We start from the raw sequence: 13,679 nt of genomic DNA, 5'->3' as shown, positions 1-13,679 counted from the left end.
GAAAACTTTCAAATGACCAAGTTGAAGTGTATAGAGAAAGAGATAGAGAATGTCATAGGAGGAGAAGACAAGGTATGTTAAATATTGCTAATGTTACTTCAACTGAAGAGGAAATTGAAATTGAAAATGTGCCACAAGTTATTGAAAATGAAAATGTAGATTTTGAAAGTGAAAATATTGAAAATTTTGAAAATGTTGAAAGTGATAATGAAAATGCTCAACATGTGGAAAATGTGCCACAAGTTATTGAAAATGAAAAAGTAGATTTTGACAGTGAAAATATTGAAAATTTTGAAAATGTTGAAAGTGATAATGAAAATTCTCAACATGTGGAAAATGTGCCACAAGTTATTGAAAATGAAAATGTAGATTTTGAAAGTGAAAATATTGAAAATTTTGAAAATGTTGAAAGTGATAATGAAAATGCTCAACATGTGGAAAATTTTGACACAGGAGGTGAAAATGTGGAAAAATTTAACATTGAAGGTGGAATTGCCTCACCAAGTGAACCATATGTAACACCTAATTACTTTAGAAATGAATACCCTCTCATGGATGAAAGACAAATTCCAAATCCAAGACCTTCAAGAACCCCAAAATGGTTATTTGAAATCGATGAGAACATTATTGCGAATCTTGAAGGCAAGAGGTCAACAAGAACCGTTCAGTTGTGGGCTACAAAAATTTTCAACCAAAATTTTAGCAATAAGACATTGACCGAGCAATACCAAATCTTTGTTCAATTGCTAAAGATGATAAGGATGAGACCATTGCTAAACAAATTGAAGATTCGTATGAACAAGAAAACAGAGAGAAATTCTATTATTGCAAAAAATCTATTTGACGCTCTCAATTCTATTGGAAAGAATACCAAAGAAAGAGATAAGAGAGCCGCTCTAAGAGTGATTACAACCTCCTTAGTAAGCCATCAATTGAGGAAGTCTTGTCAAATGAGACAAACTTGTGTTGATTTTAACATAAACCGTAAAACTTTGGATAGAGCACTTGCACGAAGACAAAGACTTGACGATCCACTTCAACAAGATACATGGGCATTTGGTGGGAGGCTTCCACGTGTTGATAGAAAGTTGACTGACAATGTGAAGGAAGATATTCAACAATTTTGGCACTCTAATTCTAGAGTGTCACCCAATCTAAAGGATGTTTTGAAATTAAGAATCGGCAACCGAGACCGCACACCGCATCCCAAACATTTCTTGGAATCAAGCCAAACAATGTTGTACAAAAAGTTTTGTGAATTACATCCAACTTTGCAAATATCACAAAGGGCCTTTGAATCTTTGAAACCATTTTATTGTGTTCCTCTTAAGATTCGCAATACCTGTTGTTGCAAGTACCATGTGGAGTTTTCAATGTACCATGAACTTTTATGTCATATTCGTTCTACGATGCATACTAATGAGATGTTGCAGGAGTGTGGTGCAATGTTATTTCTGAGATCATCAAGAGACTTGCAAGATCTATTTTTATGCCCTAGAGATGATGGCTGCTATTTCTATAGAAATTATTGTTTGAATGAGAAGTGCTCAGAATGCAGTGGGTTGTCAAAGTTTGTTTCATGTTTTCATGAGGGCGGTGAACACAAGTTTGGAAATAATTATGTTGAGAAAAAAAGATATGGGATAGTGAAATATACTGTGAAGAGTGGAGGTGAAGGTTCTAGATGAGAATTAGTCTCAAGAGAAGTGAGTATTGCTGATTTTATTGTGGATTTTAAGGAAAATCTTTTCTACAAGTATGCAAGGCACACCCATAGGTCTCAGTGGTTGGATCAATAGTTCAAGATGTGTAAGAACTCTTTCCCGATTGGCACTATTGTATCAGTGGTTGATTTTGCAGAGAACTATACATTGCAACCACAGAATGAGGTACAGTCTCAGTACTACAATTCAGTCCAGATTGCTATTTTTGTTCACATTACATATAGACATGCTCCTGATAGTACAGAAGAGGACATGAAGATAATTAGGGAGTATCATTTTTATATGAGCGATTATCGATCACACTCCTCCGAGTATGTGCAACATTCTTTCGAGAATTTTTTTGAGTTCTTGCATGAGAAAGATATTGCAATTGATCGACATATAATATGGTCATATAACTGTATGGGTCAATTCAGGAATGCGTGTATGTTTTATTGGTTGAGTAGAATGCATGTGGAGAGGTGTATACCTCATATTTGGTGTTTTTTTGAGGTGGGGCATGGGAAGGGAGAGCATGATGGAGCAGGTGCATGTTTGAAGAGAGCTCTAGTTAAGGAGCAATTGAGGATTTCAGGTGCAAATTTCTCTGATGCATGTTCTATTGTTGATTGGTGTAGTTCAGCATTGTCACATGGAGGTACTCTTGATTTAACAGTGAGCAGATTCTTTTGGTTGGTTGAGGAGGGAACAGTAGGAGATAGATTGGATTGTCAAACAATTAAAGATTCTTCAAAGATGCATTCATTTCTCAGCTCAGATGCAAGTACATGGACCATTTGGACACGAGCGTTGGCTTGCTTTTGTCAGAGTTGTCTTCAGTGTGATTGGGATGAGTGCGAGTCAAGTGAGTGGGTTGATACGTGGGTTCCCCACTATCTAACTCCTTTATCTTAAACAATATCCTTATCAAATGATGACATGGAAAGTTCACTTGAGTATGATCGTCTATCAGATCTTGTACAACCAGGACATGTTTTTTTAGTTGTTGCACTGCAAGGGAATGAAGAGAGATCAGAATATTGGTTGGCACGATGTGTACAGGGAAAACAAAAGCTAACACAACCAGTGACAGATGATGATGGGTTCACATATCCTACAGGTTTAGTTGTTGTTGTGGGAACTTGGTTGCGAACATACATGATTAGAAAGAATGGCATACTTGCATTTGAAGACTATGAGAGACACAAAACCATTATAATGTATTCACACCTTATTATAGCTACAAATGTCAAGTTGTTGAAGCATCAAGCAAAAATGAAGACCAAAGAGCTATGGACAGTGACTACTGCTGATCATGAAGCAATACTGGATACTCTTAAACAAAGAGATGACCCTTCAGGCACACTTGAGTAGTAGGTCTTTAATGGTGCCTTATTTTTTTATCATGCATTCCATTTCAAACAATGATCATTAAACCTTAATGTTCAAGTTTGTTACGTGTATATTAAGGATGTGTTCAAAATGCAGGTCTATTAATGAACATTTTTTTTGGCAACACGGTTTTTGCATGCACATAGTGAGTACACTCGATATAATTGGAAGGGATGTATTTTTGCAACACGACTTATTATCATGCATTTGATGAGCTTTACAATTTTTGTTATTAGAGAACACTATCTGATAATTTTTTATGATATAATTATCGCATAACCTTTATGCTCATGAAGGTATTTTTTGATGATATACAACAGTATCACATTACGATTTTTGCATCAACATAGTGGGTTCTGTTGATATAATTTGAAGGGATGTATTTTAATGGTATATGATCCCACCTTTTCATTTATTATCATGCATTTCAGTTGAAGTGATTATCATAAATCCGTTATGTTCATCCATGCATTTTATGTGTAGACTAAGAATTCTTAAAAATACAGGTTCATGCTAGATCATTCATTGTTGACGAGACCCTCTCTTGGTGATGGTACATATTCCTTTTTGCATTAATGAGATTAAATTGTGGGTCTTGTTGTATTTATTATCATGAAGATGATTCAAATGCATGTGGCCAGGACACATCTGCAGTGGATCAAATTGTCATGATGGATGATCTATTGAATCAAACATTTGACATTGATAGTTAGGTAAATAGGTTAATGTTGGACCTTCAACATCAACATCTACTAGTCAAAGTGGTCATCGAACTTTCACTCAGGTAACCTTGTCTATTTTTATTCATTAATGGTTTATAAAATAAAGTCAGTTAGATTTTGGCAATCGAATAACATTGTTTCATTTTCAGATGCTGACATCAGATGCACCTAATATTCTCTCCACAATGGAGCATGGTGTTCTCTAGCAGTAGCATCTTTGATGCTTCTGACAGTAGTATGAGTCAGATTAATAAATTTCTAATTTGATTCTTCCCACAGGGCTTTGCAACTTCAGATTGTGAGTGTGCCTCTGTTACAAATGAATTATACTTTAATCGACATAGATGGTCTATGATGGTTTTTTTGTAAGACTATATGGTTTTATTACATATATTGTACTTTAATCGACATATAACAATATCCAAGTGGTGGTTGGCATGAGCTTGAATATGGTAAGTTGTATGCATCTTGAAGTTGAATATGATATGTTGTATACATCTTGAAGTTGAACTTTGATTAGACTTTGTCAGCATTTGATGAATCATAAATGTCATTTTATTATTAATTTTGTGAGTGTGAGGTGTAGGAATAAATATCAATTACTTTGAAAGTCATGGATGGTTGTCCTCATATGATAACCACCAGATTGTTGTGCCTTATGAAGAAAAGCTGAACAGATAATAACTAATTGAGAACATCAATTCAAAACCATAATCTAGAGGATACTAATAACAGATCTTTGTATATTTATTTTTTCTAATAATGAAATAGGTACAACTGTATTGAGATAAAATGAAGTTTTTCTCTCATATGAAGATGTCACATTGGCAAATTGGTCTTTATTATAATACACAAGACATAAGTAAAATCAAAAAGCTCTCAGGGTACAGTTTTGGACTTGAACCATATTGCATAAATCTCAAGGCTTCAACTTGATTATCATTAAAGGTTTCTGATTGTTTACAAAATATCCCTTCATATCCCTTCATGGATGTCACATGCATAGGGTATGACCCCGAGCGTCGGATCGAGGGGGGGGGGGGGCAAAGCAGGAGCATGCGTAGGGTAATTATGCCTAACTGGACATGTTGGAGCCGACGGTTCGTCATCGCGACGAGCTGAACGAGAAATCGACCAGGTGACAACATTCCATTGAGTGAGACTGACGATTTTTTCGCCAACCGAAAAATTGCTGCCCTAATAAAACCGTAGGGAAACTTGAAATACCAAGATAGGCCTTTGTAGGGACCCCTCTCATGGCCCTGTAGGTTCAAATGGATCATTCGTAGGTGCCACAAATTCTAAGTTAGGGCCCGTCAAAGTTTGACAATTTTGAACACTTAGGGCGCTCAAGGGACGATGTCGGTAGGGTATGACCCTGAGCGTTCGATCGAGTGGGGGGGGGGAAATAGGAGCATGTGTAGGGTAATTATGCCTAACTGGACATGTCAGAGCTGACGGTTCATCATTGCGACAAGCTGAACAAGAAATCGACCAGGCGACAACATTCCATTGAGTGAGACTGACAATTTTTTCGCCAACCGAAAAATTGCTGCCCTAATAAAACCGTAGGGCAAATTGAAATACTGAGATAGCCTTTTGTAGGGACCCCTCTCGTGGCCCTGTAGGTTCAAATGGATTGTTCGCAGGTGCCATAGATTCTGAGTTAGGGCCTGTCAAAGTTTGACAATTTTGAGCACTTAGGGTGCTCAAGGGACGATGCCAGTAGGGTATGACCCCGAGCGTTCAATCGAGTGGGGGGGAGAAATAGGAGCATGCATAGGGTAATTATGCCTAACTGGACATGTCGGAGCTGACGGTTCATCATCGTGATGAGCTGAACAAGAAATTGACTAGGCGACAACATTCCATTGAGTGAGACTGACGATTTTTTTGCCAACCAAAAAATTGCTGCCCTAATAAAACCGTAGGGCAACTTGAAATACCGAGATAGGCTTTTGTAGGGACCCCTCTTGTGGCCTCATAGGTTCAAATGGATCATTCGCAGGTGCCACAGATTCTGAGTTAGGGCCCGTCAAAGTTTGACAATTTTGAGCACTTAGGGCGCTCAAGGGACGACGCCAGTAGGGTATGACCCCGAGCGTTCGATCGAGTGGGGGGGCAAAACAGGAGCATGCGTAGGGTATTGTTCATTAAATGAATTGTATTGTTCATTGAATGAATTTTATTGTATTGTTGATTAAATGAATTGTATTGTTCATTAAATAAATTGTATTGTATTGTTCATTAAATGAATTATATTGTTCATTAAATGAATTATATTGTTCATTAAATGAATTATATTGTTCATTAAATGAATTATATTATTCATTATAAAAACAACACTTACGATGAAATGAAATGAATTGTATTGTTCATTAAATAGCCAATATTAACCATTGTTAATTATTGGAATGAAGATTAAAGATTTCCATGATAACACCACACACAGATGAGCAACAATTTATATGATCGAATATCAACTTTTGTATATATAAAAATGTCGAATGATTACAAATGTATGTCCATACATAAATATGGCATAAACACCAACTGAAACAAAATGTATGTCTAAATACATGAATGTATGTCCATATACAAAATATACATGCCAACTAGACATGTAAGCATCCCAAAACTATCTATAACATCCTAAGCTACTGATGGATCATCAAAATTGATCCTCTTCACCGCACTGCTCGGCTCTGAAGGATCCTGCATAAGAAAAACAAACCATGATTAATATTAGTTATATTATATAATTCACATTCGAAAAGTTAACATAAAAATGAACTATTTAATTGAACTATTCATGTTTACCTCATCTCCACATTTTCTCTTCAGCTTTGCAGGACTCTTGATGTATGTCTTTGGTAGAGGAGGTATGTTTTGAATATTTTCATAAACAACCTACATATGTTTAGAAACATGACATTGATACAAGGTAGCATATAATTATCACTGATAATAACAAATTATATCTACTAATCAAAAAATAAAATAAACAACATCTACTTGAGGCATCTCTTCTTCTTCTTCAGGTATACTGGGTGTAGTCATCAAGGATGTGAAGCCAAGGATTCTCTGTATATATACACAACAAGTATATGAAACTATCAATCTATGTCTAGACATGTATAACCACTATAAGTTATTTAAACTATTCATTCAATCATATTTGCATTCAATTACCTTTCCCTTGTCTCCAATTACACTACCAGATCCTAGATCACACTGCACCACACTCGTGCTGCTTGTGCCCTACAAGAGTAAAATAAGATATACATGCAAGTTACTACATAATCTAATTAATACAAATATAAATGACGAGCATGTATGTACAATAAAATACAAACGACTAGGTGCAATAATATATGTACCGTCAAGCTATCGAGGCCAAATTAAATGGCCGACAAGCTGCCCTCCTGAATCTGTCTCAACTCATCCTCGGTCATCAACTGTTAAATAGACCATGTAAATAAAAATTAGTACTTAATATTATCTAATTTATAAATATTTAACTAAAATATAACATGAATTGTGAAAACACAAATCTTAGCAATACATCATCAATGTATGATGATGGTGCCTCCTTGCCTCTAGCATGTGAGGACTCCCCAGGGTATCCTCCAGTCTGTGTAATAACCTCTGGTGCATCATGCATCTCATGCACCTCGTAATCTGCACTGTCCACAGCAGGATCAATGGGCTATCCAACTAGACCCAAGAATACATGCCCACACATGACACAACTATGTGGCACGCATATGTGTGGAGCCAAGGATGACGTGTTAGCACCACTCGATGCACCACTACCATCAAAAGTAGGCCGAGCTACTGACGCAGCCTGAGAAACCAAAAGGCTACTCAAAGAGTGAATAGTCGATATGGTCCATGAAGCCGCCTCACAAATGATATCAGGATGCTGAACTGCAAGTGGGGGATCAACAAGAGGAGGGGGGGCATATGAGCCCTAGACTACTCTGACTGTCCCAGGTCTATTTTGGGGCATACCTAAACCTACGCCCTAGAAAGGTTGGATGTCAAAGTAGTTCACATGTTTCTATAAAACAAACTCAGCATACAATTTTTTTATGAAATAGAAGGGGATATCAAGATTGTTGTTGGGTGGTTTGTCAAAAACCATCCACCAATGATCCCAAAAGTTTTTCACAATGCCATCATTTGTGCACCATTTGATAGAAAGTTTTGTTTTTTTGGGATCTACAGGCTGACCAGTACGGGGATTGACAAACAATGAGGCAATTTCGGCTTTGGATATCTCAAGATCCTTGATATCCTTATACGACAAGCCATCTGCATATTTTTCCTTCATAGAATCTCACCACAAAAGGGCGGCATCATGCTCCTCAGTCATGATTTCCATACTTTTTACAATCAACGTGAGAGGATCAAACAATGGGTTTAGACGAGGGATCCTACGATATACTTCTGCAATCCCCCTCAATTCATTCAAATTTTGTGCAATCAAATCTTGAATTGAGGGGGGTTTGGCGAATGAGGGTTTGCTTGTTGCAGTTGTGGTTGGTCAGTGTTTTCATTGTTATCTCCCATTTTTAACCTAATTGAATGTAAACAATTAAATTTAGTTAACAAATTTAAACAATTAGGTATTTGATTTTAAAAAAACCTAGTTTTCATGAAAAAAAACCATATTTTCAATGAAAAATCAAATAAACATTCACAAAAAATACAAAAAATGAATGAAAATGATTCAAAACGACAAAATTCTTACCTCTAAATCAATTTTTTAGCAATTTTTTTGTGAAAAAACCGGATATCGGATAGAGCGGATATCGGATTTTGACAAATTCGCGCGACCCATGAGTTAAAAATGACTCACGGGACTGTCGCTGTCTAAATATAAAAGTCTCAGAAAATCGGATATCCGATTTCAACACTTAAATTATTTTTAAATAACATATATAATATAATAATATATTATATAATACGTATTGTATTATATTATATATATTATAATATAATATAACATAATATTATATTATATATAATATAATACAATATTATATAATATATAATATAATACAATATTATATTATATAATATAATATTATGTTATATTATAATATAATATAATATAATATTATATTATATTATATTATAGTATATAATATAATACAATATTATATAATATATAATATAATTTAATATTATATTATATAATATAATATTGTATTATATTATATATAATATAATACGTATTATATAATACATAACATATAATATATATTTTAAATTAAAATTACAAATAAAAATTAGATATCCGATTTTATCCGATATCCGATTTGCATAGGTAATTACTAGGTCAAGGTGTACTGACACCCAGGCCAAGCAAAAAGTCAACACGGATTTTCGCATTTTTAGGTGAGTGAGGAAGGCTATTTTTTTCACATCGCCACTTTTTGGCCCCCCTTGATCCTGCACTAACCCAATTATAGTTTTAACAAATCGTCAAGTATTGTATAAGTGCTTCCATATGTTAGTGTCTTTCAACTACAAGAAAATACTAAATAAATCTAGGGTAGTTCTTGTCTTCAGTTAAGTACTCAGGAGTAGGAAATGTTAGCATAGAAGGTTCATGATTATAATAGTAGAAATCAGTGACACCTATTGAAATTGAAAATTCATGGTTCAAAAGGGGCCAGCTATCCTTCAATGCTTGAAATTTGTTTCGTTTGAGTTAAAAACTCTTCTTAGAGTACATCCAAAGATTAGTTAAGGTTCATAAATGTTGAGAGAATCTTGAAGGTGCGACTATCTCAAACCTAGAACTTGAGGTTTTTTTTCTTTTTTTTTTTGAGAAATTGGAACCATGATGGAATTAATTTTCAAGGGGAAATATCATTAAACCCTATTTAGTCAAGAATTCCTATTTGGACATTATTCAAAGGTGAATATCCAACATAGTGAAACAATGAAAAGTGTTGGGAAAAAATGGTTCTCACATTATTTTATAACTTTCTACATGATTATTATTTTTTGAAACTAAATAGCCTATTATATAAACTAATATGATAAATATATATATGATCCAATTTTCTATTAGTTTATAAATAGTCTATTGTCTTAAAAATTAAACTATTAGTTGTGTTTTTTTTCTCAATCATCAAGCAATGATAAGTACTACAGTGTAGTAAATTGTATCCCTTTACAATTTCACACTCTACTTGACTCATATCCTACCTTACTATTTAACCATAAATCATGCAATTTAACTATCATCATATGCTCAAACTAGGACCCAATTTAGCGTCACAAACCCCAACACTCAGGACTCCCTTTAGAAGGTCTTATTTTGGTGGGGCTAGGGCACTCTCCAACTGTGTCCCACCAAATTTTCCTGAAAATGTTGTCATTTCTAGTGTCGACCTTCATAATTCAGGAGTTGATCTAAATGTTTGCACTTGAATATTTTATGTTGGATTTTTATCAAAAATACCTTGTGAACCATAAATAAAGAAATATTCTACGTGTAAAAGGTGAAAATTAGAGTTTCACCCAATTAAGGTAGCAAAACCATAAATTTTTCTTAGGAACCAATTACATTAAAGAGGGGTGAATCTAATAGATCTAGCCTTAAATAAAGAAGGATAGGGCTAAGAGTTCTGATTAGGTTCACTGGTTAGGATTTGATACCCTGTTTTCAAGTTGAATTGTGGAAATGTTGAAATTAGGGTAAATGAGCTGAAATTGAAGTAATTATGTAAAAATAGTGAGCTACAGTCATCAAACAGAGCCACAAACCTAGACATTATAAATATAAGAGTATTCAGATATATTTCCAAAAGGTTATCCTAAATTGTTGGGATCAGAAAGCCCGTCCTACGTGTCCTCCACACTTTTCATTGTCCAAAGGGGGATTTGTTCATCTCTGTGAATTATGTTGATCTTGAAAGTTACAACTTCACACTTGTTCCTACACATAGTAGAGAAGGGAAAATTGTTGGGAATAAGGGTTTGCCTAAGTCAAAGCCTGGTTTATGAATTAACCATGAATGAATAACTACACATAATAAAATAAATAATGGAAGGTATACCTCAGATCTACAATTGTTGATGATGATGCTTTTCTTCTTGAATGTAATCATCTATGTTGTATGAAATCACATGAACATGACAAAACACTAATCACACACACATGCTAGTATATGAATGATGTAATTTTGTTCGACAATGATTGAATGAAGAATATGCAGCCTTGAAAATCTCCGAAAATGCATGATGAAAATTTTATAGATGCTTTAGGTCAAATGTAGAGGAATACTTATCATTCTTGGATGAAAATAGGTTGATAAATGTCTTTATATATGGGTATCTAGGTCATTTACTGATTAGGCTGACCTCCAATGGTCATGCAGAGCCACAAAATTGAATTCTTGTTGGAGAAATAGGGTCATCTTCCCATTTCAAAATAGGGCCCAACTAAGAGGGAGTAAAGTGTTGGGTGCTCTGGTCCTAGGACTAGGGTATTTTTGCCCTAGTCCTTCTCAATCAGGGACCTCAATTTAGCCCTAGGGAGAACGATTTCCCTCCAGGAAATCAATTGGTGGGTGCACATGGCATCAAAACTAGAGATAAGGAGGGAACACACTAAAGTAGGGGCACAAACATGAAGCGTAAATTGGCCTGGTGATAATTTGTGATGCTACATTTAGCCCCCACTTTAACACGAGTATGAGACTATGAAAATATTCATGGTAAAGTAGATGAAAGAGATGAAGGAGAGGACCAATTATGAGCACAATCACAAGGAGTATAAGATATCACTAATTTTGAGAAACCAAGCCCCAAATCTTAGGATCTTAACTCACACAAACACATGCAAGGGAACACAAAACAAGACAAAAATAAAAAAGAAAAACAAAGATAATAAAAGGCAAACAGACACACACAAAGCTAAAGACCAAAATAAGACCTCAATTCAACTAGTCGAATAGACCTCGATATCAAAATGTCTCAACCATTAACATTGTTCTTAAAAAATGAACCTCAAGAACAAAAGTGATCACATAAAAGAGCAAGAGAACCCATCATCCATAAACTAGAAATAGCAAAGCTATGAGCTCATGAGAAAAAGGGGAGAAACATGGACACACATTCTAGATGTTTTTTTCTGAGCACGATCCATGAGAGGAAGAATGAGAGAGGACATGGATACACATTCTAGATGTTCTTTTCTAGGTCATCTATGTTGGGGAGGAGAGTGAGAATAGTCTAGCTATTTTTTGCTAGTTTCACTTGTCCTCATGCATGTGTGCAAGTGATGTTTGGTTTCAAGTATATAGTATCCCATATAAGAGTTTTTTTTCTCTATTTTTTTGAATGCTTCAACCTTTGTAAGACATAAAAAAAACTATAAAATGTGTCTGGTATTGGGAACATCTTGTGTAAGTGTTGTTTGCTCTGGTTTTGAGAATGTGCACCTCATTTAAGAAAACTATGAATGTTGTGTATGGTTTCAAGCATAAAGCATCTCATGTAAAGTTTTGTTTTCTTTGGTTTTGAGAATGAACACCCCATTTAGGAAATAGTAAGAATATAGTACAATATAGTACAAAGAGGGTGATATGTATGCCCCTCCCCTTAAGATGTCAACATAGACCTATGTTGATGTCTTTAGGAAGCTAGAAACAAGAATACCCACTGTAAAAAGGAAAATTGAACCCTAGTGACTCCCCACCTAGGAGAGAGAAAGGAAGTCACTAGGATGGTTTTCACTTGGAGATACTTTACATTCAAAAGAGGGGTTGAATCCACTAGATCCAAATCCAAGGGAAACAAGGATGTGAATTCAAAGTGGATTGCAAGGGTTGAAGTGTAATTTACCCTCTTTTGTAAATGAGAAAGTTGATTTATTCACTATGTGGAAAATAGAGAGAAAATGAGTGAAATGAAGAGCTATCAGTTCGGGATTGCAGTGTAACATCAGATATGAGCTAATTAGACTTATACAGATCTATCCTGCAAATTGGAGAAAAGTTGTCGGGACTGTGGCGAGAATGTACATGGTCCTCCATAAAATCTGCGTAACAAAAAGGGTTCTTCCATCTTTGCAAATGAAGCCCAAACCTACAATTAGAGCTATGCACTTGCAACCTACACACAAAAAAGAGAGGAAAAGGGGTTGTCTATAGGGGTTCACCTTAGTCAAACCCCGGTTGAGGAATCAACCTTGAAAGAAAGTAATTGCAAATGCTTGAATGTAAACAATGGAAATGTATATCTTGTAGATCTGCAATTTGTTGATGATGATTACTTTGCTTCTTGAATGTAATAACAAGTGTTGCATGAAATGGCATGTAACATGACAAAACCCTAACACACATACATGCTTGCAAATGAATGTTGTAATATTGCTCTAGTGGATGAATGAAGAAGACTTGAATGCTCGAATTCTTAATGATGTATATCTTCACCTATGCTTGCTTATGATCCACTTCGCTTGAATTTTGCCTCCTATTCCTCCTTGCTTCCTTGAAAATGAGAAAACCAACTCACTTTTATACATGCCTCTTGAAGATTAATTAATCTCATAAAAGGTCGACATCGAGGAGATTTAGGACCCCAAAGTGCAGATGAGGCCAGGGGGACCTATCTTGGGGCTACCCTAAGAGGGTGGGATAGGGGCACCATGCCCCTATCCTGCCCTATGTTGGCATTATAGTAAGAAATATTGTTGGCATTTCAATATCAGGAGATTGTTGATATTCATTAAGGATATTGAGAAGGTTGTTGAAGATTATTGATATAACTGAAGAAGGATGATAACTATCTTTATAACATTATTTTGTCATTGATGTCAAGAAATCGATTATCTGAT

This window comes from Cryptomeria japonica, chromosome 10 (genome assembly GCF_030272615.1).
Source record: "Cryptomeria japonica chromosome 10, Sugi_1.0, whole genome shotgun sequence".
Lineage (NCBI taxonomy): Eukaryota > Viridiplantae > Streptophyta > Pinopsida > Cupressales > Cupressaceae > Cryptomeria > Cryptomeria japonica.
This window is presented reverse-complemented; position numbering follows the sequence as displayed.